Below are 22,575 nucleotides of genomic sequence, written 5' to 3'. Positions count from 1 at the left end.
ATACGTATCAGTCCAGACTCCCGGGTTTTGCCTCCCTTCCAGCAGATGGAGACAGAGAAATTTTCAGAACTGTAACCTCAGTATTTCCCTGTCTCCAGCAGATAGAGGAAGTGCAAAACCTGCAGTTCCTGAACACACCCAGATCAGTCCAGACCAGTGGATTATGCACTCCCACCAGCAGATGGAGGCATAGAAAAAATTTTCAAGGAACTGCTATATATACTGCTAGTGCCACCTGCAGCTCCTCAGTATTTCTCTGTCTCCAGCAGATGGTGGTTGTGCATCCTGCAGCTCTGGACTGAGTTTTAGCAGGGCTTCCCGAGGTATAAGGTTCCAATCGCATGCCATCCTTGGGTGGAGCAGGGCGAACAGGGGGGAGGGGGGGGTTGGATACCCCTGGCTGTAGAGCCCTCGGATCCGGGGAGTTGGATAGCCTAGGGACTGGTTCCCTCCATGCCCCGAAGCCCTCTTCCAGCACCTCCTAAAGGAAAGTACCCCATGGGGATTTTTTTGTTTCTTACAGAGTTTTTAAAAAAAAAAAGGGGGATTTTTGCCTTCAGTTTTTTCTCTGCACGGGCTTTTCTCTGAGGCTTGCCGTTTCAGGCAGTGCTTGGCTGGGGGAGGGAGGAGCATCCTAGTGCCCGGAGCCTCCTCGGGTCAAGGAAGCAGCTCCTGGGCGTTTTTGGCTCCAGGGCAGGCGTCCTGAGGGCCTGGGCAGTCAAATTGGAGGTTTGCAGTCATTTTTAACTGCTTTCTTCCTCCTCCGCGGAGCGGTGAGCTCGGGCTATTTTTGGGCAAGGGCGCCATTTTGTTTTTTCATGGGTCCCGCGCGGGTGCTCAGCCCAGCCAAATTTCTTCCTTCTGGGACTCCAGGGGAGCTGGGGGAAGGACTGCCAGGTCTGTAGGGCCTGTGGCCTGTTTTAGAGTTGGATGCTCATTCTCTCTGTGCCTCGTGCTGCAGGGGGAGGGGTCATCTACCAAGGGCCAGAAGCCCAGAAAGCCTAGGCGCGTGCCTGGGGGGCAATTGGGAACAAAAAGTAAACCCCTGGGGTCGATGGAAACCCAGGGGAAGGAAGCTCAGGAAGTTCCTCCCCCGCTTTCCCTGGCAGTGGTAGAACTGGGCCAGGGAGAACTGAAGGTTCCCTGTACATACCTGGATCAGTCCAGGTTGAGCCTCCTGGTCCAGCCTCCTGTCCAGCAGAAGGAGACAGACCAAAACTGAAAGGGTATCCTATATCAGGACAGAGCCTACCCTGCAGCCCTTCAGTATTTGTCTGTCTTCAGCAGAAGCGACAGCTCACCCTGTGATTCCCTGATTTTTACTAGTTAGCCCTTTCTCTGCGGGTTATCTTCTTCCTCTCTTTATACAGGATCAAGCAAGTACTTTTACTTTGTCTCAGTTTGCAAAAAAAAAAAAAAAAAAGATTTGTCTTTGAATTTTTTTCTTCACAGGAGACAGCGCTGTCTCCTCGCTCTTGCGGGGCCTAGGGGGGCTTGCCCCTTGCGTTCCGCAGCCTAGGCCCCTTTCCCGGTGATCCTACGGTGGGGTGAAACTGGTGGTCCAGTTACTCTCCCCCTACCTGGCTGCCTTTGCTCTGGGACGTCTCTTTCCCCGGCAGTGCCTTCAGGGATGTGCCATTCCCCTAAGTGAAGTACAATTTAAAAAAAAAAAAAAAAAAGTGTACTTTTAAAGTCTGGGCTTTATCTCTATTTGCCGGCAGCCGAGGAATTTTTGGTGAGGAGCGAGCAGGGTTCGATCCGCTGCCTCCGCTCCTCCCAGCAGCACAGCCCAGCTGATTTCTTCCTGCTCGTGGCTTCTCCCCTCAGAGTATGCAGCGTTCTCACTGCTGCCTTGCGTGTGGAGAGCCCTCGTCGCACCTTTTGCGCGAGGTACTTTGCTCCAGATGTCTGCCGGGTGGGGAAGGCCCCTCCCCGGTAGCGACTAAAACTCAATCCCGGGGTCGATCCTCCCACCGCATGGCCAGGCCGTTCCCAGGTCGGCAAACCACGGGAACAGCAGCCATCTTGGGAGTCTCAGCAGCCCCCGATTCGGGGCTGCAGGGGGGTGAGGAGTCAATTTTGGCGGTGTCGTTCCCCCCCCCCCCCCCCCTGATTTAAGCCCCATGCAGCCCCAGGATGTGGTCCCTGACCCCCCTCCCCACTCCCCTCCTGCAAGTCCAGGCAACGTTTTTCCTCTGAGTTTGTGCTTTTAATGCACAAATCTTACCTGGCCAGCTTGCAGGAAGAGGAGAACTCTCCCTCAGGTCCTCTCCCTGCCAAGATTCCGCGGATGCCCCCTCTGCTCACCTCCGCGACTTCAGATCCGCAGGGGTCCATCAGGGTGCGGGTGGTACCGGGGGCCCTTCCCCCCTCTCAGACCCACCGGCTTCTCTGGTGGCTCCGGTCCAGGATCCGGATGCGGCAGAGACGCCCCCCCCCCCCCCCCCTGGAAGGGGATGACCCCCGGGTGCTACGATTATTTCAAAGGGAAGAACTGGAGCCCCTCATTCCCTTTGTTCTTCAGGTGTTAGTCATCGAAGGGCCCCCAGCGGATACTCTTACAGCCACGCTGCCCGCGCATATGGACCTGTTCCTGGCGGGACTTAGGGCTCCCGCCTGCGCCTTTCCCTTTCATCCTATGCACAAGTTGCTGCTCCTCCGGGAATAGGAATCTCCCGAAGCGGGGCTTCGCATAGGGCGAGCCATGGACAAGCTCTATCCTCTCCCTGAGGACTGCCTAGACATGCTGAAAATTCCCACGGTGGATTCTTCAGTCTCCGCTGTTACCAAGCACACCACCATCCCAGTGGTGGGAGCCACAGCCCCGAAGAATGTGCAGGATCGCAAGCTTGAATTCCATCTCAAATGTATCTTCGATCCCCTTTCTGCTCTCCCCTGGCAGGCAAGGAGTACCTGGGGGGGGATCGACTATGTGCCTTTTGCCTTAGCGACCACTATGCAGGTGTGGTGTCGTTGGAAATTGTCCCTAGTAGGATCCGGAAAGTATACCCCGTTGACTCATATCTTTAGTAATGCTCTTATCCCGTCCACTATTGGGGGTGGCGTTGTCGCGCAATGGCAACATGCCGGGATTGTGCGTATCAAGGATGTTGTTCACGCAGCGACTATAAGGTCTAGTGCGGATTTGGGGACACATTATCATTTAGAGCAGGTTGACTTTTTACTGTATGCTAGTGTGTATTATGCTCTCAAGCACCAGCTTCGCTGTGGAGCTCTCCGACTCACCACAACGTTATTTGAAACTATATGTCTCAATGCTCAATTTGTTAAAGGAATTATATCTAAGATATATGTTTTGTTAGCCACCAAAAAACCAGTTCTTTTCAGACAGCTACATTTATGGATGAAGGATTTTGACCACCAGTTCTCCGATCAGGACTGGGATTTGATTTTCCTCTCGGCGTTTAAATGTTCTATCTCGGCCAACATTCAGGAGAACTGCTACAAATTGTTGTATAGATGGCATTATTCTCCGAGCCAGATCCATCGATTCACACCCACTTCCTCTGACCAATGCTGGCGCGGCTGCGGAGGAGTGGGTACCTATTATCACATGTGGTGGCAATGCCCAAAGGTACAACTTTACTGGTCCTCAGTCATTGCGTGGGCCTCTACTTTTCTCCACTTGGATATACAAGCAGAGTCATGGCATGTCCTGCTCACTTTGCCTTTGGAGACATATAATAAAGACACACAGCGTTTTCTTCAGCAGCTTTTTATTGCGGCGAGACTGGAGCTCGCACTACATTGGAAGGACAAAACAACACCCTCCATAGCCATGTTACAGCGTAGAGTGCACCATACGTTCCAAATGGCCCGACTAACGGCCATACACTGGGATCGCCTCTCAGCTTTTTCAAAAATTTGGTCTCCATATCAGAATTGGCTAGACTCTCAACAATGACTTCTTCGTATCGCTCACCTCGAGATGTGCTTCTCCACTTTGACTTTAATTACCATCGTTCGTTACTATTAACTTGATTTATGTGTATCTGTTCTGACTGTCAGAGGGGGTGGGGGGGGGTGGGAGGTTTGGGTTTTCTTCGGGGGATTGTGGGGTATCCAAAATGTTTTGACAGAATACGCATTATGGGTCTTTGTGTTCGACCTGGCGATGTTGGTCCTCTGTATGCCCTGTCAATAAAATGTTTAAATTAAAAAAAAAAAAAAAATGTATCTTCGAAGTTCTGGCCCTGGGAGTTCGGGCGACGATCTGCAGCAGTCTCATGCAGCAGGCAAGCCTTAGGTGAGTCCAACAATTTCTCGGCACCCAGGATCTCCCGTCTGCAGAGGCAGAGCGTGCTGAACGATTGGAAGACGCCATAGCGAATGGGGCGGATGCCCTGTACGATCTCCTCCGCATCCAAGCAAAGGCGATGGCTTCGGTGGTCTCGGCCAGATGACTCCTCTGGTTACACACTTGGTCAGCAGACCCATCGTCCAAGTCTCGGTTGGGCACTCTGCCTTTTAAGGGTAAGTTGCTCTTCGGCGAGGACCTTGAGCAGCTTATTAATTCCTTGGGTGAGAACAAGGTTCATAAGCTGCCTGAGAACTGTCCGAAACAGTCAAGAGCTTTTGTTCCTTCTCGTTCCCGCTTCAGGGGCCAGCGTAGATATAATGTTGGGGCACGAGGTGCCTCTGTTAGAGGCACCTCCAGATCACAATCTTGGTCTCAGTCCTTTCGAGGCCGCCGGTCCTTCCGAGATGGGGCTCCTCAGCGCTCCACACCCAAGCCGGCTTCCCAATGAGATTCGGCCGGCCCATTCCTCCGTTCCCAACTTCAGTGGTCGTCTCTCCCTGTTTTACGAGGAATGGGCCAAAATTACGTCAGACCAGTGGGTCCTCGAGATTTTAAGAAACAGTTACGCTTTAGAGTTTGCTCGAGATCTGCCAGATCTGCACATAGTCTCTCCTTGCGGACCTCTGAAGCGGGCTGCCATGAATCAAACTCTCACCAGGCTCCAGGGACCGGGGGCTATTGTCCCAGTCCCGATGGACGAACTTGGCACTGGCCAGTATTCCATCTACTTCGTAGTGCCAAAAAGGGACAGTTCCTTCCATCCAATTTTGGACCTCAAGAGAGTCAACCAGGCCCTCAAGGTACCACATTTTCGGATGGAGACTCTGAGGGTGGTCATAGCGGCTGTTCACTCCGGCGAATATCTGGCCTCTCTCGACTTGACGGAGACTTACTTACACATCCCGATTCATCACGAGCATCAGAGGTACCTTCGCTTCCACATCCTGGACCAGCATTTTCAGTTTCGGGCGCTGCCATTTGGCCTAGCCACCGCGCCTCGCACTTTCACCAAAGTTATGGTGGTGGTGGCGGCGGCTGCCCTCCGGCGATAAGGAGTCCTGGTCCATCCTTACCTGGACGACTGGCTCGTGCGGGCCAAGTCAGGCAGTCGACTGGGTCCTTGCTCTCCTTACCTCTTTCGGGTGGATAGTCAATTTCCCCAAAAGCAACTTACAGCCGTCCCAGGTGTTGGAATTTCTGGGGGCACGCTTCGATACCCAGGTCGGCAAGGTGTTCCTGTCGCATGCTCGGGCATCCAAGCTTATGGATCAAGTGCGCAACCTGCTCTCGCTTCCGCTTCCTACAGCGTGGGACTATCTTCAGGTCCTGGGGACCATGGCTTCCACCATCGACCTGGTTCCCTGGGCTTTTGTGCATATGCGACCATTACAGAGAGCTTTGCCATCCCACTGGCAGCCGGTGTCGGAACAGTTTCAAACGATTCTCCCAATTTCGGACTCTACCGTCGCCGACATACAGTGGTGGCTATCGCTGCTGCACCTTCTGAGGGGAATGCCCCTTCAGACTCCACAGTGGATTATAGTCATGACGGATGCCAGTCTGTCCGGCCGGGGAGCGGTCTGCCAGTCACAGACCACGCAGGGATACTGGTCACCAGTCGAGTCCCGCTGGCACATCAATCGCCTGGAGGCCCGGGCGGTCCGTCTGGCTCTTCAAGTTTTTCTCCCTCTACTCCGAGGCAGGGCGGTAAGAGTCCTTTCCGACAACTCCACCATGGTAGCTTATATCAATCGACAAGGGGGCACCCGGAGTCGCCTGGTGGCCCTGGAAGCCATTCGGCTCCTTGCCTGGGCGGAGCGTCATCTGGAGTGCCTCGCAGCCTCCCACATAGCAGGCAAGGAGAATGTGCAAGCCGATTTCCTGAGTCACCAGCGTCTCGATCTGGGCGAGTGGGAGCTCTCGGACGGAGCAATGGATCTGATCATCAACAGGTGGGGTCCCCCTCACCTGGACCTCATGGCAACCTTGAGCAATGCCAAAGCCAACAGATTCTTCAGCCGCTGGAGGGAGTGGATGCTCTGGCTCTCCCCTGGCCCCACGACGTCCTCCTGTATGTGTTTCCTCCCTGGCCTCTCATGGGCAAAGTTCTCCGAAGAATAGAACTTCACAAAGGGCCGGTCATCCTGGTGGCTCCCGAATGGCCCCTCAGGCCGTGGTTCGCGGATTTGGTAAACCTGGCGACGGACGGGTCCCTTCGTCTCTGTCATCTCCCGCGCCTGCTATGCAGGGTCCCGTATTTTTCGACCAGGCGGATTGCTTTTGTCTAGCGGCCTGGCTTTTGAATGGAGAAGACTGAGACAGAAAGGATATAAGGAGGAAGTTATCTCCACCCTCCGGGCTTGTAAGCTATCTACTTCTTTGGCTTATGTACGTGTCTGGAAAGTCTTTGAGAATGTATGTGCTGAATCGGGTGTTTTGGCGCGCTCAGCCCCGGTCTCAGTGGTTCTTTCCTTCCTTCAGAAGGGTCTTTCCAAGGGGCTCTCCTTCAGCTCGTTGCACGTCCAAGTGTCCGCTCTCGGCTCTCTTTTAGGTCAAGTAGAAGGTCACGCTGTGGCGTCTCACCCAGACCTTGTTCGGTTCCTGAAAGGTGCCAAGCATTTGAGGCCACCTGTCCGGTCCACCTGTCCGTCCTGGAGTCTCAATTTGGTCCTTCGGGCCCGCTGTGTGGCTCCTTTCGAACCTCTCCGTTGGGCTACTCTCAAGGATCTTATGCTTAAGACAGTCTTTCTGGTGTTTATTTGTTCCGCTCGACGGGTATCGGAGATCCAAGCGTTTTCCTGTTGGGAGCCCTTCCTGCAGTTCTCTGATTCAGAGGTTTCTCTCAAAACTGTTCCTTCCTTCTTGCCGAAGGTTGTTTCTTCTTTTCATGTCAACCAGTCGGTGGAGCTTCCCGCGTTCTCTCCGGAGGACCTCGCGAGTCCAGTTGGGGCGATCTTCGCCAGCTTGATGTGAAACGCGTGTTACTGCGCTACCTCCAGGTGACCAATGAGTTTCGGGTCTCCGATAATCTTTTTGTTCTCTGGAGTGGTCCAAATAGGGGCAAACAGGCTTCTAAGACTACTATTGCCTAGTGAAAGAGGCGATTTCATCAGCCTATATCTGCCAAGGTCGGGCAGTTCTAGAGGGCTTAAGAGCTCATTCTTTGCATTCTCAGGCTACTTCGTGGGCAGAGAGTCAATTGGTCTCTCCGCAGGAAATATGCAGGGCCACTACATGGAAATCCCTGCATACCTTTGCTTGTCATTACTGTCTTGATGTGCAAGCACTGGTTTTTGGTTCTTTCAGTCGGCAGGTACTTCGAGCGGGACTGTCTCGGTCCCACCCGTTTTAAGGAAGCTTTGGTACATCCCACGGTCTGGACTGATCCGGGTACGTACAGGGAAAGGAAAATTAGTTCTTACCTGTTAATTTTCGTTCCTGTAGTACCATCTGTAGTCCAGATACCCTTACCTGTTTTTTCCTTTTTTTTCTGCCGTCCACTCGAAGCTCTTTCTATATGTCTCTGGATGAAGGCTACCTATCATTATCTTAAGGACACTGGAAGCATCTGTGTTTGATGATCAAGAATATGCAAGAGCGTTCTACAGAATTCAATTGCTTAGTTGGTTACTCACTTGAGTTTTTTGGTTACTTGCTTGATCTTCTTGGTTATCTTTGTTCTTATCTGCTTTGACACTGGTTATACTGAAGGGCTGCAGGGTAGGCTCTGTCCTGATATAGGATACCCTTTCAGTTTTGGTCTGTCTCCATCTGCTGGACAGGAGGCTCGATCCACGGTCTGGACTGATCCGTGGTACTACAGGAACAAAAATTAACAGGTAAGAACTAATTTTCCTATACAACTTCAGATTCCGATAGTGATGATGTGGGATCCGGAGGTTTCTCCCCAGAGTTTGTGCTACTAATGCATGAAGCCTTCCTGGCTAGGAAGGCTGCAAAAAGGAGATCTCAGGACAGCGCTGGTGGCTCTGCCAAGCGTCTGAAGTCCCAGGAGCTGCGGGGACTGTGGGGGACCCCCTGTTGGGGGATCTAGCCACGCCCCAGGGTGACACTGAACCTGATGATGAAACTGATGCTGGCGGGGACGATCCGTTGTTGCTGGACGCCTCTGGGGGGGTGATGACCCTCGGGTGGTCCGGCTGTTCAAGCAGGAGGGATTACATCTCTTTAATCCCCAGGTGCTGGAGGAACTGGGGCTCAAACTGTCACAGGAGGATTTGGACAGCGAAGGGGTCAACCCGGTCCTGGACGGGCTGCGAGGACCCCCCTCGGCTTTTCCAATTCCGAAGCTTATCAACAGGGAGTGAGAGGCCGGTCTCAAGGTGGGACGGGCCATGGCCAGACTGTACCTGCTGTTGGAAGAGCATTTGGAGCCCTTAAGGAACCCCAAGGTAGATGCTGCGATAGCAGCAGTTACTAAGAAAACTACCATTCCGGTGGCAGGGTCGGCTGCTCTGAAGGATGCCCAGGACCGCAAATTGGAGGTCCACCTGAAGCGCCTTTTTGAAGTTTCAGCTTTGAGCCTCAGAGCGGCAGTCTGTGCTAGGATGATGCAGCACGCCTGCCGGTGTTGGATCCAGCAGCCACAGGACCCAGCCTCTGCGGGGATCATGTCCCAGACACAGGCGGCTCACCAGGAGGTGGGAGTGGTATACCCGGCAGATGCCCTGAATGATCTGGTACAAACATCGGCGCGTTCCATGGTCTCTTCGGTGGCGGCCCGACGCTTGCTGAGGCTCCGGAATTGGTCGACTGACTTTTTTTCTAAAGCTCGCCTGTGCAATCTCCCCTTCAGGGGGAAGCTCCTGTTTGGCGAGGACCTGGACTAGCTGGTGAAGACGCTGGGAGAGTCCAAAGGCAATAGGCTCCCGGAGGATAGATAGCCCTTCCGGAAAGCATTTGCCCCAAGGAGCCAGATTAGAGACTCCAGGAGATTTGTCGGGAAGGGGGGGTTCCTCCTCTTCCTATAGATCCAGACCTTTCTTGGGGCGACAACAGTCCTTTCGGAGAACCAACCAAACAGCAAGGGAAGGTGCCGGACAGGGCTCTGGGGCTGGAAAATCTTCACAAAGAAATCAGGATCACCCACTCCTCGGAAACAGTCATAGGAGGACAGCTGTCCCAATTTTAAGAGGAGTGGGCAAGGATCACGACCCACCAGTGGGTTCTCCGGGTGATCCGTGTAGGCTTCGCCTTAGAATTTTCACACCCTTCCTGGTGTCACGCTGTTCTTCCCGAAACAAGCGTGCCGCGGTGGAGGACACGCTACGTCGTCTGTTAAGCCTGCAGGCCACTGTTCCAGTTCTAGGGGCGGAACAGGGAACCAGTCTGTACCCCATCTACTTTGTGGTGCCAAAGAAAGAAGGAACCTTTCGCCCCATCCTGGACCTCCAGCAAGTGAACCAGAGTCTGAAGGTACCGCGCTTTTGAATGGAAACCCTGCGCACGGTGATTGCAGCAGTGCGCAAGAGAGAGTTCCTCCATATCCTGATTCAGAGCGATCATCAGCGGTTTCTGCGGTTCTCGATCCTGGGGCAGCATTTCCAGTTTCGTGCGCTCCCCTTTGGTCTAGTATCGGCGCCCCGCACCTACACCAAGGTTATGATAGTCATGGCAGCAGCCCTCAGGCAGGAAGGGGTGTTGGTGCACCCGTACCTAGACGACTGGCTCCTCCGGGCTAAGTCGGAGGAAGACTGTCGGCAGACTATTCTTCATGTAACTCACATGCTGCAGTCGTAGGGCTGGGTGATCAACCTTCCCAAGAGTCACTTGATTCCCTCCAAGGTCCTGAAATATCTGGGAGCTCGCTTTGACACTCACCTGGGCCGGGTATTTCTAACAGAGGACCAGAAGCGCAAACTACAACAGCAGGTGACCAGTTTTTTGGGGCCGCGGACTCCAACAGCCTGGGACTATCTGCAGGTTCTGGGATCCATAGCTTCGATGCTAGAGCTCGCCCCGTGGGCCTTTGCTCACATGAGACCGTTGCAGCGGGCTCTCCTGTCCTGGTGGAGTCCAGTGACGGAGCAATATCAGGTCTGCCTGCCCCTGACCTTGCAGTTCAGATCCAGCCTGGAGTGGTTGTTAGTAGACGCCAATCTGAAGAAAGGAATGTCCCTTGCAACCCTGGACTGGGTGGTGGTTTCCCCGGACGCCAGCCTGCGAGGCTGGGGTGCGGGGAAACCAGGGCAGTCCGCAGGGCAGGGCAGTCCGCAGGGCAGGGCAGTCCGCAGGGCAGGGCAGGGCAGTCCGCAGGGCAGTCCGCAGGGCCTTGGAGGCTTTTCTGGATCTGGTACAGGGGCAGATGGTTCGCATGTTTTCGGACAATGCCACCACGGTGGCATACCGCAACCATCAGGGAGGAACCAAGAGCCCAACCGTAGCCCGGGAAGCCCATCTCCTCTTCAACTGGGCTGACCGCCAGTTGGAGGGCATCACTGCGTCGCACATGGCGGGTGTCGACAACGTCCAAGTGGACTTCCTAAGCAGACAACAGCTGGACCCAGGAGAGTGGGAGCTGTCCAGAGAGGCATGGAACCTCATTTGTGCCCGATGGGGAACTCCCCAGTTGGATCTCATGGCGACCCGACTCAACGCGAAAACATTGCAATTTTTCAGTTGATGGAAGGAATTGTGGTCCGTGGGACTCAACACACTGTTGTCCAAATGGCCTTCGGGGATCCTATTGTATGCTTTCCCTCCATGGCCTCTCGTAGGTCGAGTTCTCAGACGAGTGGAACAGCACCCGGGTCAGGTGGTGCTGGTGGCTCTGGAGTGGCCTCTGCTCCCTTGGTTCGCGGATCTGATATGACTAGCCACGGACGGTCCCTTACGGCTGGCGCATTTGCCGGATCTGTCAAGTCAGGGAACCATCTTTTCGGATCGGAAGGATCGCTTCTCTCTCACGGCTTGGCTTTTGAGAGTCAATGCCTACGACTGAAGGGTTATTCAGAGGCGGTGATTGCTACTCTGCTGCAGGCCAGAAGGCCTTCCACTTCCATGGCTTACATGCGAGTATGGAGGGTGTTTGAGTCCTGGTGTGTGCAACAAGGACTTGGGCCAGGGTCGGCATCCGTTCCCCACGTTCTGGCTTTTCTGAAGCAGGGACTTTCCAAGGACCTGGCATACAACTCTATCCAGGTTCAAGTTTCAGCTCTGGGGTGCTTCAGGGGACGAATAGACGACAAATCCCTGGCTTGCCACTCAAATGGGGTTCGCTTCCTCAAAGGGGTAAAGCATTTGAGGCCGCCTGTTGGGAAACTGTGCCCGGAGTGGAACCTGAACCTTGTTCTGCGGGCTTTATGTGTACCACCCTTTGAGCCGGTGGGGCAGGCTTCGATCAAGGACCTGACACTGAAGACGGTCTTTTTAGTGGTGATCTGTTAGGTGCGGTGCATTTCAGAATTGCAGGCCCTGTCCTGCCGAGACCTGTTTTTAAGGATTTCGGCGTATAGGGTGTCCTTGCGCACGGTGCCGTCTTTTCTGCCGAAGGTGGTGTCGGCATTTCATGTTAATCAGACGATAGAGCTCCCTGGCTTCCCGGACTGGTCCCGCGACTTGGCGATGGATAGAGATCTGCATTTATTGAATGTTCGCCGAATCCTCCTGCGCTATTGGAAGGTCACCAATCCTTTTCGGAAGTCAGATCATTTGTCCTATTTGGTGATCCTAAGCGGGGGGACAAGGCATCCAAGGCCACTGTCTCGGTGGCTGAAGGAGACCATTGGTTCGGCGTACATTAGCAATGGCCGCTCCATTCCGGATGGTTTGAAAGCTCATTCCACGCGGGCTTAGGCAGCCTCCTGGGTGGAGAGCCAGCTGGTTTCTCCTCAAGATCTGTAGCTCTCTGCATACCTTTTCCAAGCATTACCACTTGGACGTAAGTGCGCCGGAGGAATCCAATTTCGGGGAAAGGGTTCTAAGAGCGGGTCTTTCAGGATCCCTCCCACAGTAGGGTGGCTTTGTTACATCCCACTGGTCTGGACTGATCTAGGTATGTTCAGGAAAGGAAAACTGCTAATTTTCATTCCTGTAATACCACAGATCAGCCCAGATGTGAATGCCGAAAGATGGGCTGACCTTTGGGTTAGCTACTGTATTGAAGAATTCTGAAGGAAATAGTTTGGATGCCAATATTAATGAAGATTCGGGGTAGGGTTTTCTACTTTAGGGGAATCCAACCCTCCTGTCTTTTGATGTTTGCTTGTTCGGGGTGAATAGTTTAAGTTGGTTTGAAGTTGGTTCCAGTGGTTTTTTGCTTGGGGATCGACCAATACTGAGGAGCTGCAGGTTGCCCTAGTGGTATATATATCTATCAGTGCCTTGAAGTTTTTTTCTCTGCCTCCATCTGCTGGTGGGAGGGCATAACCCACTGGTCTGGACTGATCTGTGGTATTAAAGGAACGAAAATTAGCAGGTAAGATCCAATTTTCCTTTCTGAATCTCTTAAAAAAAAACCCAAAAAACAGGATTTTTTTCCCAGAGGGTTTCCCTCCTAGAAGTTTGGCAGGTCTTGGTAGAACCATCCCTCCTAGTAGCATGGCCGGACGAGCAGGGGTTGGTGACCCAAATTTGCTCCAATTTCCATGCTGGAGGTTGAAAGCTGGTGGTCCAGCTCCCTCACCTGCCAGAGTTTTGGGTGAAAAAGAACCTTTGCCAGGCTTCATATAAAGCTGCCTTTTTTTTCTACTTGTGTGTGTGTGTGTGTTTGGTCATTGTAAAGTTTGTTTAAAAAAAAAAAAAGTTTTTGTTTTTCAGGTTTTGGAAAGTGCTCTCCCTAAGCCTTGTTACTGCCATCTCCCCAGCGCCAGTGGTGCAGAGAGGCAGCTCTGGGGACTTTTCTCTTCATTTTTCTCTTGTGTCTCCCAGAGATCATTTTTTTCTCTTCCCCTCTGTGCGCTGTCCTCCGCGTGGTTGACGCAAAGCACTGACATGCTAAGGAGCTCTGCTGCTCCGTGTGCGGCCGCAACTCCTCGCATTTGTTGTGGGACGGCTGCTGCTCCCGGTGCCTCTCAGCAGGGGAAGGCACAGGAGTGGCGGCGGCAGTTTCCTCACTGCAGTGCTGGTCCAGGGGGCCAAAGGCAGCATGGCGGGAGGCCAGCGATCCATTCCCACTGAGCCATTTTGGAAATTTTTGCCGTGAAATCTTAGCCTGCAGCAGGGGGAGGGGATCTCCCGCAGGTGCTTTCTCTGCCCGATTTATGCTCAGAAGAGGCCTGGGCGGCCCATTGAGAGCAATCGGGGGAGGATTCAGATCCTCTGGGGGAGGATTCTGAGTGTCTTTCTCCCTTTTCGCCAGAATTTGTGCTTTTAAAGCATAAAGCTTTTCTAGCTTGCCAGGCCGCGTAAGTATAGGGCTTCTGAGCCCTCTTCTTGTAAGGAGCCCAAGTTTTCAAGGTCCTTCACGGCCACCAGGGTTCAGAGGGTTCATGGTCCCTCCATGTCAGGGGCTCTGGAGGAGATGTCCTCCGAGGAGTCGGACCAAGATGGCTCGCCGGCGGATGTCACCCTGGATGTGGAGCCGGGTCGTGCTCCACCGGGTCTAGCCAAGGATGCGGCAAAGGTTCCCACTATGGACAGGGACAATCCCAAGGTGCTTCACCTTTTTCAGAGGGACGAGTTAGGTCCTCTAATTCCGGCTATCCTGGCAGAGTTGGGTATACTGGCACCTCAAGAGGACTCCGACCACGAGGATATGGATCTGATCATGGTGGGTTTACGGGGTCTGGCTAAGACCTTTCCTTTTCACAGGGCAGTGAGACAGTTGATGGTCAGGGAGAGGGATACTCTGGAGACTGGCCTTAAGGTGAATCAGGCTATGGACAAGATGGAACCATTAACTGAGGATACTGTGGAGCTCCTGAGGGTGCTGAAGGGTGGATGCATCCGTCTCCGCTGTTACCTAGAAAACGACTATCCCTATGGCGGGGGCTGCAGCTCTGAAGGATTTGCAAGACAAAGCTGGAAGTGCACCTGAAGAGGATTTTTGAGGTCTCGGCTTTAGGCATCCGGGCCACTGTCTGCAGTAGTTTTATGCTTCCGGCATCCTTGAGATAGATACAGCAGCTTCAGGAGAAAAGAACATTGTCACCCTCTGAGGCTCAGTGTGCAGAGCATCTCGAGGCTGCAGTCGCTTATGGTGCTGATGCCCCCTTTGACCTTATCCATACTTCGTCAAGGACGATGGTGTCAGCTGTCTCAGCCAGGAGACTCCTTTGGTTGCAAAATTGGTCGGCTGATGTTTCCTCTAAGGCTCAACTGGGGGCATTGCCATTCAAGGGCAAGCTCCACTTTGGGGAAGATCTAGAACAGCTGTTAAAACTCTTGGGTGAAGACACAAATTACCAGAAGATAAGCCCAAGGGGTCCAGAGGGTCTCTTCCACCACGTTCTCGCTTTCGGGGCCAACGGCATTTTTGGCAGAGCTCAGTTAAAACAGCAAGACTGACCCAAGTGAGAGAAAGAGCCCTATCACTAGCAGGACCCATAATCTGGAACACAATGCCTCCAGAGATCAGGCTACAAAGTGATCTCAAAACATTTAAGAAAAGTTTAAAAACATGGCTTTTTAAACAAGCATTTTACAAAGAGACAGGAGAATAGAGAGAAATTATTCGGGAAAAGACAGAAAGACACCGACACACAGTCCTTAAGACTGTACAGTAGATTAGTCTATGATTTCTACACCACAAAGCATAACTATAATACTATGTGTTATAAAAACTACCGGTGTGTAAGTACCTTGGTACAATTGGTCATGAACTACCTCACTAAATGACTATGTCTAATGATATATTGTAACCGAAACTTTGACGGCACCTGTTAGAATGTACTATAGTTGTTAGCTTCGTGGACCCTTGGGCCGATCGGAACCGACAGATGGAATGCTGTGAAGGGTCGCAGCAGAGGTCCCAACCGGAAGGCGGCTGAAACGGACTCGTGGACGGCAGGAGAAAGAACCACGAAGGGGCCCTATGCGACCAAGGGCTTAGGAGAGGAATGGAGGGAAGACGGCGTTGGCCCGGTAGTTCGGAGATCTTCGCCCTGGAAGCCGGTACTCCCCCGAGAGGAGCTCGTAGGAGTCCGGCCGCTGGGACTTTTGGAGATTCGCCCTGGAAGCCGGAGCCCCCCCCAGGAGGCGCCCGTAGGGGCCCGGCCGCTGGGACTTAGGAGAATCTTCGGGGCCAGCCGAGTAGGAATGAAGAACTACGGAGATCCGAAGCTGAGTCCCGTGGTCCAAGCGAGTCGTAACCAAAGGAAGAAGCGAGGCGAAGTCGTGCAGTGGACCGAGTCGAAACCAGGAGTCGATAGGCAACCAGAACCAGGGAGTAGGCAAAAGCAGAGTCGTGGACGGGACCAGGTCAAGCCGGGAGTCAGAGGACGTCGTCAAATCCAGAGGGTGAGGCAGAAGAGGAGTCAGGAACCAAACCGGAACAGTAGGCAGAAGGCAAAAGCAGGAACGCAGCAACTAGACACAGGAACCCTGGGAACCTCGTTGCAAGGCAGGGAAATCTGCAACTGCAGGGCTTAAGTAGCCCTGCAGCGTCTGACGTCATCCGAGGGAGGAGCAGGGCTTTCCCGCGCTGGCCCCTTTAAATCTAGAGCTAAGACGCGCGTGCGCGTCTAAGGGGGCGGGGCCAGCCGCGGCAGAACGCCGACTGCTCCGACGGAGCAGGAGCGCGGCGTCAGAGGCCACTGCAGGCCCGGGCGAGGCGGGCACGGGCCAGGACCGCGTCGGGGGTAAGTGCCGATCCCGGGGCCGACCCGGGATCGCAACAGTACCCCTCCTCCTGGGGGTCGCAGCTTGTCCGGGTGCGCCAAATGAAACTGGAGAAGAAGGTCTTTATCTAGGATATGCGAGGAGGGTTCCCAAGAATTCTCTTCTGGGCCATACCCCTCCCAGGACAGTAGGTATTCCCACCGATGGCGGCGACAACGCACGTCCAACACCTCTTTCACCGTGTATGTGTCTCCCTGGGCCGTGGAGGTGAAGGTGGCCTCCGGCGGGAGAGAACCAGCGGCTTGAGTAGGGAAACATGGAAGACATCATGTATCCTGAGGGTTGAGGGCAGGCGTAACCTGTAGGACACTGCCCCTATGCGTTCGGCTACCGGAAAGGGTCCAATATATCGAGGTGCTAGCCTCATGGATGGAGTCCGCAACTGGATGTGTTTGGTGCTTAGCCGTACCTTCGTCCCGGGTAGAAAAACCGGAGCGCACCGCCGAGACCGATCCGCATATTCCTTGAACCGAGCCGCGGTTCTGTGAAGTTTCTCCTGAGTGGTATGCCAGAGGTGGTGGATCTGGTTAGCCGTTAATTGCGCCGCCGGGGAAGAGACCGTCACTGGCAGCGGCAGGGGAGGCTTGGGAACCTTCCCATAGACCAACTGGAAGGGGGACTGTAGCGTGGCGGAGTGCTTGTGGCGATTATACGAAAACTCAGCCCATGGTATGAGGGCGACCCAGTTGTCTTGGAGCTCTCCTACAAAGGCTCGGAGGAAGGCCTTCAGGGTACGGTTTGTCCGTTCAGCTTGGCCGTTGCCCTGAGGGTGAAAAGCCATGGTTAGATCCAGCTGTACCCCGAAATTTTTGCAGAGAGCCCTCCAGTATTTTGCTGTGAATTGGGGACCCCGGTCCGAGGTAATATGCAAGGGTAACCCATGTAGTCGAAAGATATGATGGACGAATAGCTCGGCCAGTTCAGGGGCTGTGGGCAGCTTGGCGAGGGGCACAAAATGGGCCATTTTCGAGAACCAGTCAACCGTGACCCAAATCACGGTCTTTCCTTCGGACGGAGGCAATTCTACTATGAAATCCGTGGATATGTGAGTCCACGGTTCCGTGGGAATGGGGAGCGGTTGGAGGAGACCCCAGGGGCGGCCTGGTAATGGTTTCTGCTGTGCGCACGTAGGGCATGATTGTACATAGAGACGGACATCCTCCTTCACCCGTGGCCACCTATAGAACTCCGTTAAAAGCTCAAGAGTCCGGGCAATCCCTGGGTGTCCGGCCGTCAGTGAATCGTGCACCCCTGCTAAGACCCTCCTCCTCGAGCGAGCAGGAACCACCGTCTTCCCCGCGGGTCCAAGTTCTGAGGCGGCCAGTCGAACTTTAGCCGGATCCAGAATGTATTGAGGAGGTTCTAAGGCATCATCGATCTCCGTGGCACGGGAGAGGGCATCCGCCCTAACATTCTTGGCCACCGGTCGGTAATGAAGGGAAAAATTAAACCGACTGAAAAAGAGGGACCAGCGCACCTGCCGGGGATTGAGCCTCTGAGTGCGACATAAATACTCCAAATTTTTGTGGTCGGTGTAAACTATGATAGGATGCTGAGCTCCCTCCAGCCATTGGCGCCATTCTTCGAAGGCTAACTTGATGGCCAGTAATTCCTTGTCGCCGATACCGTAATTTTTCTCGGCGGGAGAAAACTTACGTGAGAAGTATGAGCACGGCCGGGATCTGCCATTCTTGGAGGTTTGGGCCAGTGCAGCCCCTACTGCCACGTCGGAGGCATCAACCTCTACAATGAATTGGCGCAGAGGATCAGGATGTCGGAGGCAGGTATCCTGTAGAAAAGCCTTCTTGAGATCCTGGAAGGCTTGTATGGCGGTGGGAGTCCACCTTCGTGCATCGGCACCTTTCCGAGTAAGGGCCGTCAGAGGAGCCACAAGGCTGGAATAGTGCGGGATAAACTGGCGATAGAAATTGGCGAAGCCTAAGAAGCGTTGAAGCGCTTTCACTCCCAGTGGTTGTGGCCAGTTCTCGATGGCGGCCACTTTATCCGGATCCATGCGGAAGCCGGTAGAGGAGACGATGTACCCCAGGAAGGGCAGAGATTCTTGTTCGAATTGACACTTCTCCAGTTTGGCATACAATCGATTCTCTCTTAGTTTCAGCAGTACTTGGCGAACATGTTGACGATGTGCCTCAAGGTTCCGGGAGTATATTAACACGTCGTCAAGGTACACGATGACTGAGGTGTGCAAGAGATCGCGAAGTACCTCATTCATAAGATTTTGAAACACTGCCGGGGCGTTACCGAGACCAAATGGCATGACGAGGTACTCATAATGACCGTCCCTAGTATTGAAGGCGGTCTTCCACTCGTCTCCCGGTCGGATCCGTACGAGATTGTACGCCCCTCTGAGGTCCAGCTTGGTGAATACTCGGGCCCCTTGAAGACGATCCAGGAGCTCCGGAATCAGGGGCAATGGGTAGCGGTCTCGTCGGGTGATCTGGTTCAGGCCCCGGTAATCGATACATGGGCAAAGAGACCCATCTTTCTTCCCTACGAAGAAGAAGCCGGCCCCCGCCGGGGAATTCGATGGTCTGATAAACCCCCGTTCCAGGTTCTCCTTAATATACGCTGACATGGCCCGGGTCTCCAGCAGAGATAGAGGGTATACCCTACCGCCGGGCGGCGTGGTTCCTGGCAGCAGATTAATCGCGCAATCGAAGGGCCGATGCTCAGGGAGTAGTTCGGCCTTTTCCTTAGAGAAGACGTCCCTGAAGGCGTGGTACTGTGGTGGTACAGTTAGCGGGGCCACTAGGAGAGGAAGCATCTGCAGAGGACGAGCGGGAAGACAATGATGAAAACATGCAGGGCCCCAGGACGTAATCTGAAGCGACTCCCAGTCTATCACCGGCGAGTGTTCCCTCAGCCATGGCAGACCTAGGATGACTGGGTGGATGGACTTCTCTAGGATGAGGAACGAGATCTCCTCCCTATGAAGGGCGCCGACCTGAAGCTTGAGAGGACGCGTACGGGTGGAGATGGTCCCAGGAAGTGGGGTCCCCTGGATGGAAGAAACTCGCACGGGCGGCTCCTGGGGCAGGATCCCAAGCTGAAGCTGTTGCACCAGGTCTCGAAGGATAAAATTCCCCCCGGACCCGGAATCGAGCAGGGCTAAGGTGTCAAATCCCCCCTCCGGGAGACACAGTCTTACTGGAATGGTACATGGGGAGTTCGGTGAAGTATTGCCTAGAATCAACTCCCCACTAGACTCTAGGTTCGGGCGTTTCCCGGCGCTCGGTACAGCGGGCCAGGAAGTGCCCCTTACCACCACAGTAGAGGCACAATCCTTGGGAGCGACGGCGCTTCCGCTCTTCTGAAGAAAGAGGACCCCGGCCCAATTGCATGGGTTCTTCTGCCGGAGCAGTAGTTGAAGCGGGCGGTGATGGTCGGACACGAGGCGGAGTGGTCTTGCGGATGGTCTGTCCCTGGGTGGACCTTCGCTCCCGGAATCGACGTTGGATGTGATCTACCCGGCCGGCCAGCTCGATGAGCTCCTGGAGATCGTCTGGAAGGTCCCAGGCTGCTAGTTCATCCTGGAGGCGTGGAGAAAGCCCCTCCAGGAAAATTCCGTGCAGACTGTCGGCTCCCCAGGCCAATTCGGTGGCAAGAGTCTGGAACTCCATAGCATACTCCTCCAGGGCCCGGTTCCCCTGTCTCAGCTGGAGCAGTTCTGAGGCGGCCGTGGAGGCACGGGATGGTTCATCAAAGACTCTCCGGAAGGATTTGACGAACTGCACCAGGTTGTTCAGTCGGGAATCCTGGCGTTCCCAGAGGGACGAAGCCCAGGCCAAGGGCCTCCCATCCAAGAGGGAGATAATGTAAGTCGTCTTGACACGATCGGTGGGGAATTGCACAGGCAGCAAATCGAACCGGATGTAACACTGGTTGAGGAAACCCCGACATGCCTTCGAGTCCCCTGAATAGCGGGATGGAGCCGGCATCTGTACTGGAGCGGTGGGTCCAGCGCTGGCCTGGGAAGTGGATGCCACAGCGCTGGCGGCGGAAGCCCCTTCAACGCGATCCGCTAGGCACTGCACTGTCGACATCAGGGTGTCGAGGCAGATCTGTTGCTGCTGTAGCTTCTGGGCAATGCCCGGAATAGCTTTCAGGCCGGCAAGGTCCGCCGGGTCCATGGCCTTGCAATCTGTTAGCTTTGTGGACCCTTGGGCCGATCGGAACCGACAGATGGAATGCTGTGAAGGGTCGCAGCAGAGGTCCCAACCGGAAGGCGGCTGAAACGGACTCGTGGACGGCAGGAGAAAGAACCACGAAGGGGCCCTATGCGACCAAGGGCTCAGGAGAGGAATGGAGGGAAGACGGCGTTGGCCCGGTAGTTCGGAGATCTTCGCCCTGGAAGCCGGTACTCCCCCGAGAGGAGCTCGTAGGAGTCCGGCCGCTGGGACTTTTGGAGATTCGCCCTGGAAGCCGGAGCCCCCCCAGGAGGCGCCCGTAGGGGCCCGGCCACTGGGACTTAGGAGAATCTTCGGTGCCAGCCGAGTAGGAATGAAGAACTACGGAGATCCGAAGCTGAGTCCCGTGGTCCAAGCGAGTCGTAACCAAAGGAAGAAGCGAGGCGAAGTCGTGCAGTGGACCGAGTCGAAACCAGGAGTCGATAGGCAACCAGAACCAGGGAGTAGGCAAAAGCAGAGTTGTGGACGGGACCAGGTCAAGCCGGGAGTCAGAGGACGTCGTCAAATCCAGAGGGTGAGGCAGAAGAGGAGTCAGGAACCAAACCGGAACAGTAGACAGAAGGCAAAAGCAGGAACGCAGCAACTAGACACAGGAACCCTGGGAACCTCGTTGCAAGGCAGGGAAATCTGCAACTGCAGGGCTTAAGTAGCCCTGCAGCGTCTGACGTCATCCGAGGGAGGAGCAGGGCTTTCCCGCGCTGGCCCCTTTAAATCTAGAGCTAACGTCAGACCAATGGTTCCTAGACGTGATAGGAAGAGGCTACGCTTTAAAGTTTGCTCGGCCGCTCAGAAGTCTTTATCTGAGGTCCCCTTGTGGCTTGGCAGGCAAGTAGTTGGTGTGCGGCAAACTCTCAAGCATCTGCATCTGTTAGGGGTCATTGTTCCTGTCCCTCCGCATGAGTGAGGGAAGGGCTCTTAATCCATCTATTTTGTGGTCATCAAAAAGGAGGGCATCTTTTATCCAATTCTGGACTTAAAGAAGGTGAACCTGGCTCTCAAAGTGCCATGTTTTTGAATGGAAACTTTTCAGGCTGTCATCACGATGGTTCGGACGGGGAATTCCTGGCATCCTTGGATCTGACTGAGGCCTACCTGTACATTGGAATCCATCCAGACCATCAAAGTTTTCTCAGGTTCATGATCCTGAGGGAGTATTTTCAATTTTGCGCCCTTCCTTTTGACTTAGCAGCAGCTCCACGGACTTTCACCAAGGTGATAGTAGTGGAGGTGGCAGCAGAGGCGATTCTGGTGCACCCATATCTGGATGATTGGCTGATTCAAGCAAAGTTGCAGGACCTATGCAGTCAAGTGGTGGAGATGGTGATGCGCTGCTTGCAATCCTTTGGTTGGGTAGTAAACCTATCCAAGAGTCGTCATCTCCCCTCACAAGTTCTGAATTTTCAGGGAGCACATTTCGATACCCGCATGGGGAAGGATTTTCTCCCGGAGGATCGCATACTCAAGTTACAGTCTCAGATCCAGAGCCTCTTGCAGTTCCGGGTTCCCAGAATCTGAGATTCCTTGCAGGTCCTCGGCTCCATGGCATCTACTTTGGAACTCGTGCTCTGGGCATTTGCTCACATGAGACCACTTCAGCAGATGTTGCTGTCCCGCTGGAATCCCGCTTCAGAACAGTTTCATCTTCTGCTTTCACTTACCGACTCAGCATGGTCCTGTCTGTCTTGGTGGCTTTCGCGCAGTCATCTGTACCGTGAAGTGGACTCGGAGGTTCCGCGATGGATAATCAAGACGACGGATGCCAGTCTCTTTGGCTTGGGGGACTGCCAAGCCAAAGATCCAGTCCCAGTCAGCCCTATTATGTGCCAAACACGCTTATGGCGCTTCTCCATGGGTATAAGAACACTGTACTTAAATTTTGTAGAGACTATAATTTTTTATTGAGCAATATAAGTATTCTTGGGAGATGCTGGATGCCATTTCTCTGACCAACCAGCATCTCGTCTGTATACATGAACTGATCCTTCTTTTATAGGTAAAATACAATACAGTACTAGGTCAGAAATTCTTAAGTTGTGTGACCACCTGGAGTATCATTTACATAGGTTGTCATGTCAACAACATGATAAATTATCCCTAAATTACCCTGACCAGTTCTTCAAGTTGGGGCCCACTTACCATCACTCTTTAGATAATCCTTTGTTCTGTTAAAATCTTGCTGCTCAGGGCAATGGTTATATCTTAGGCTGTGTGCTGTGTTTACAAATGCCCCTGTAATCGACATTCAAG

The sequence above is a fragment of the Rhinatrema bivittatum genome, chromosome 8 (assembly GCF_901001135.1).
Source record: "Rhinatrema bivittatum chromosome 8, aRhiBiv1.1, whole genome shotgun sequence".
NCBI lineage: Eukaryota > Metazoa > Chordata > Amphibia > Gymnophiona > Rhinatrematidae > Rhinatrema > Rhinatrema bivittatum.
The sequence above is the reverse complement of the archived record's forward strand: the minus strand, read 5'-3'. Positions refer to the sequence as shown.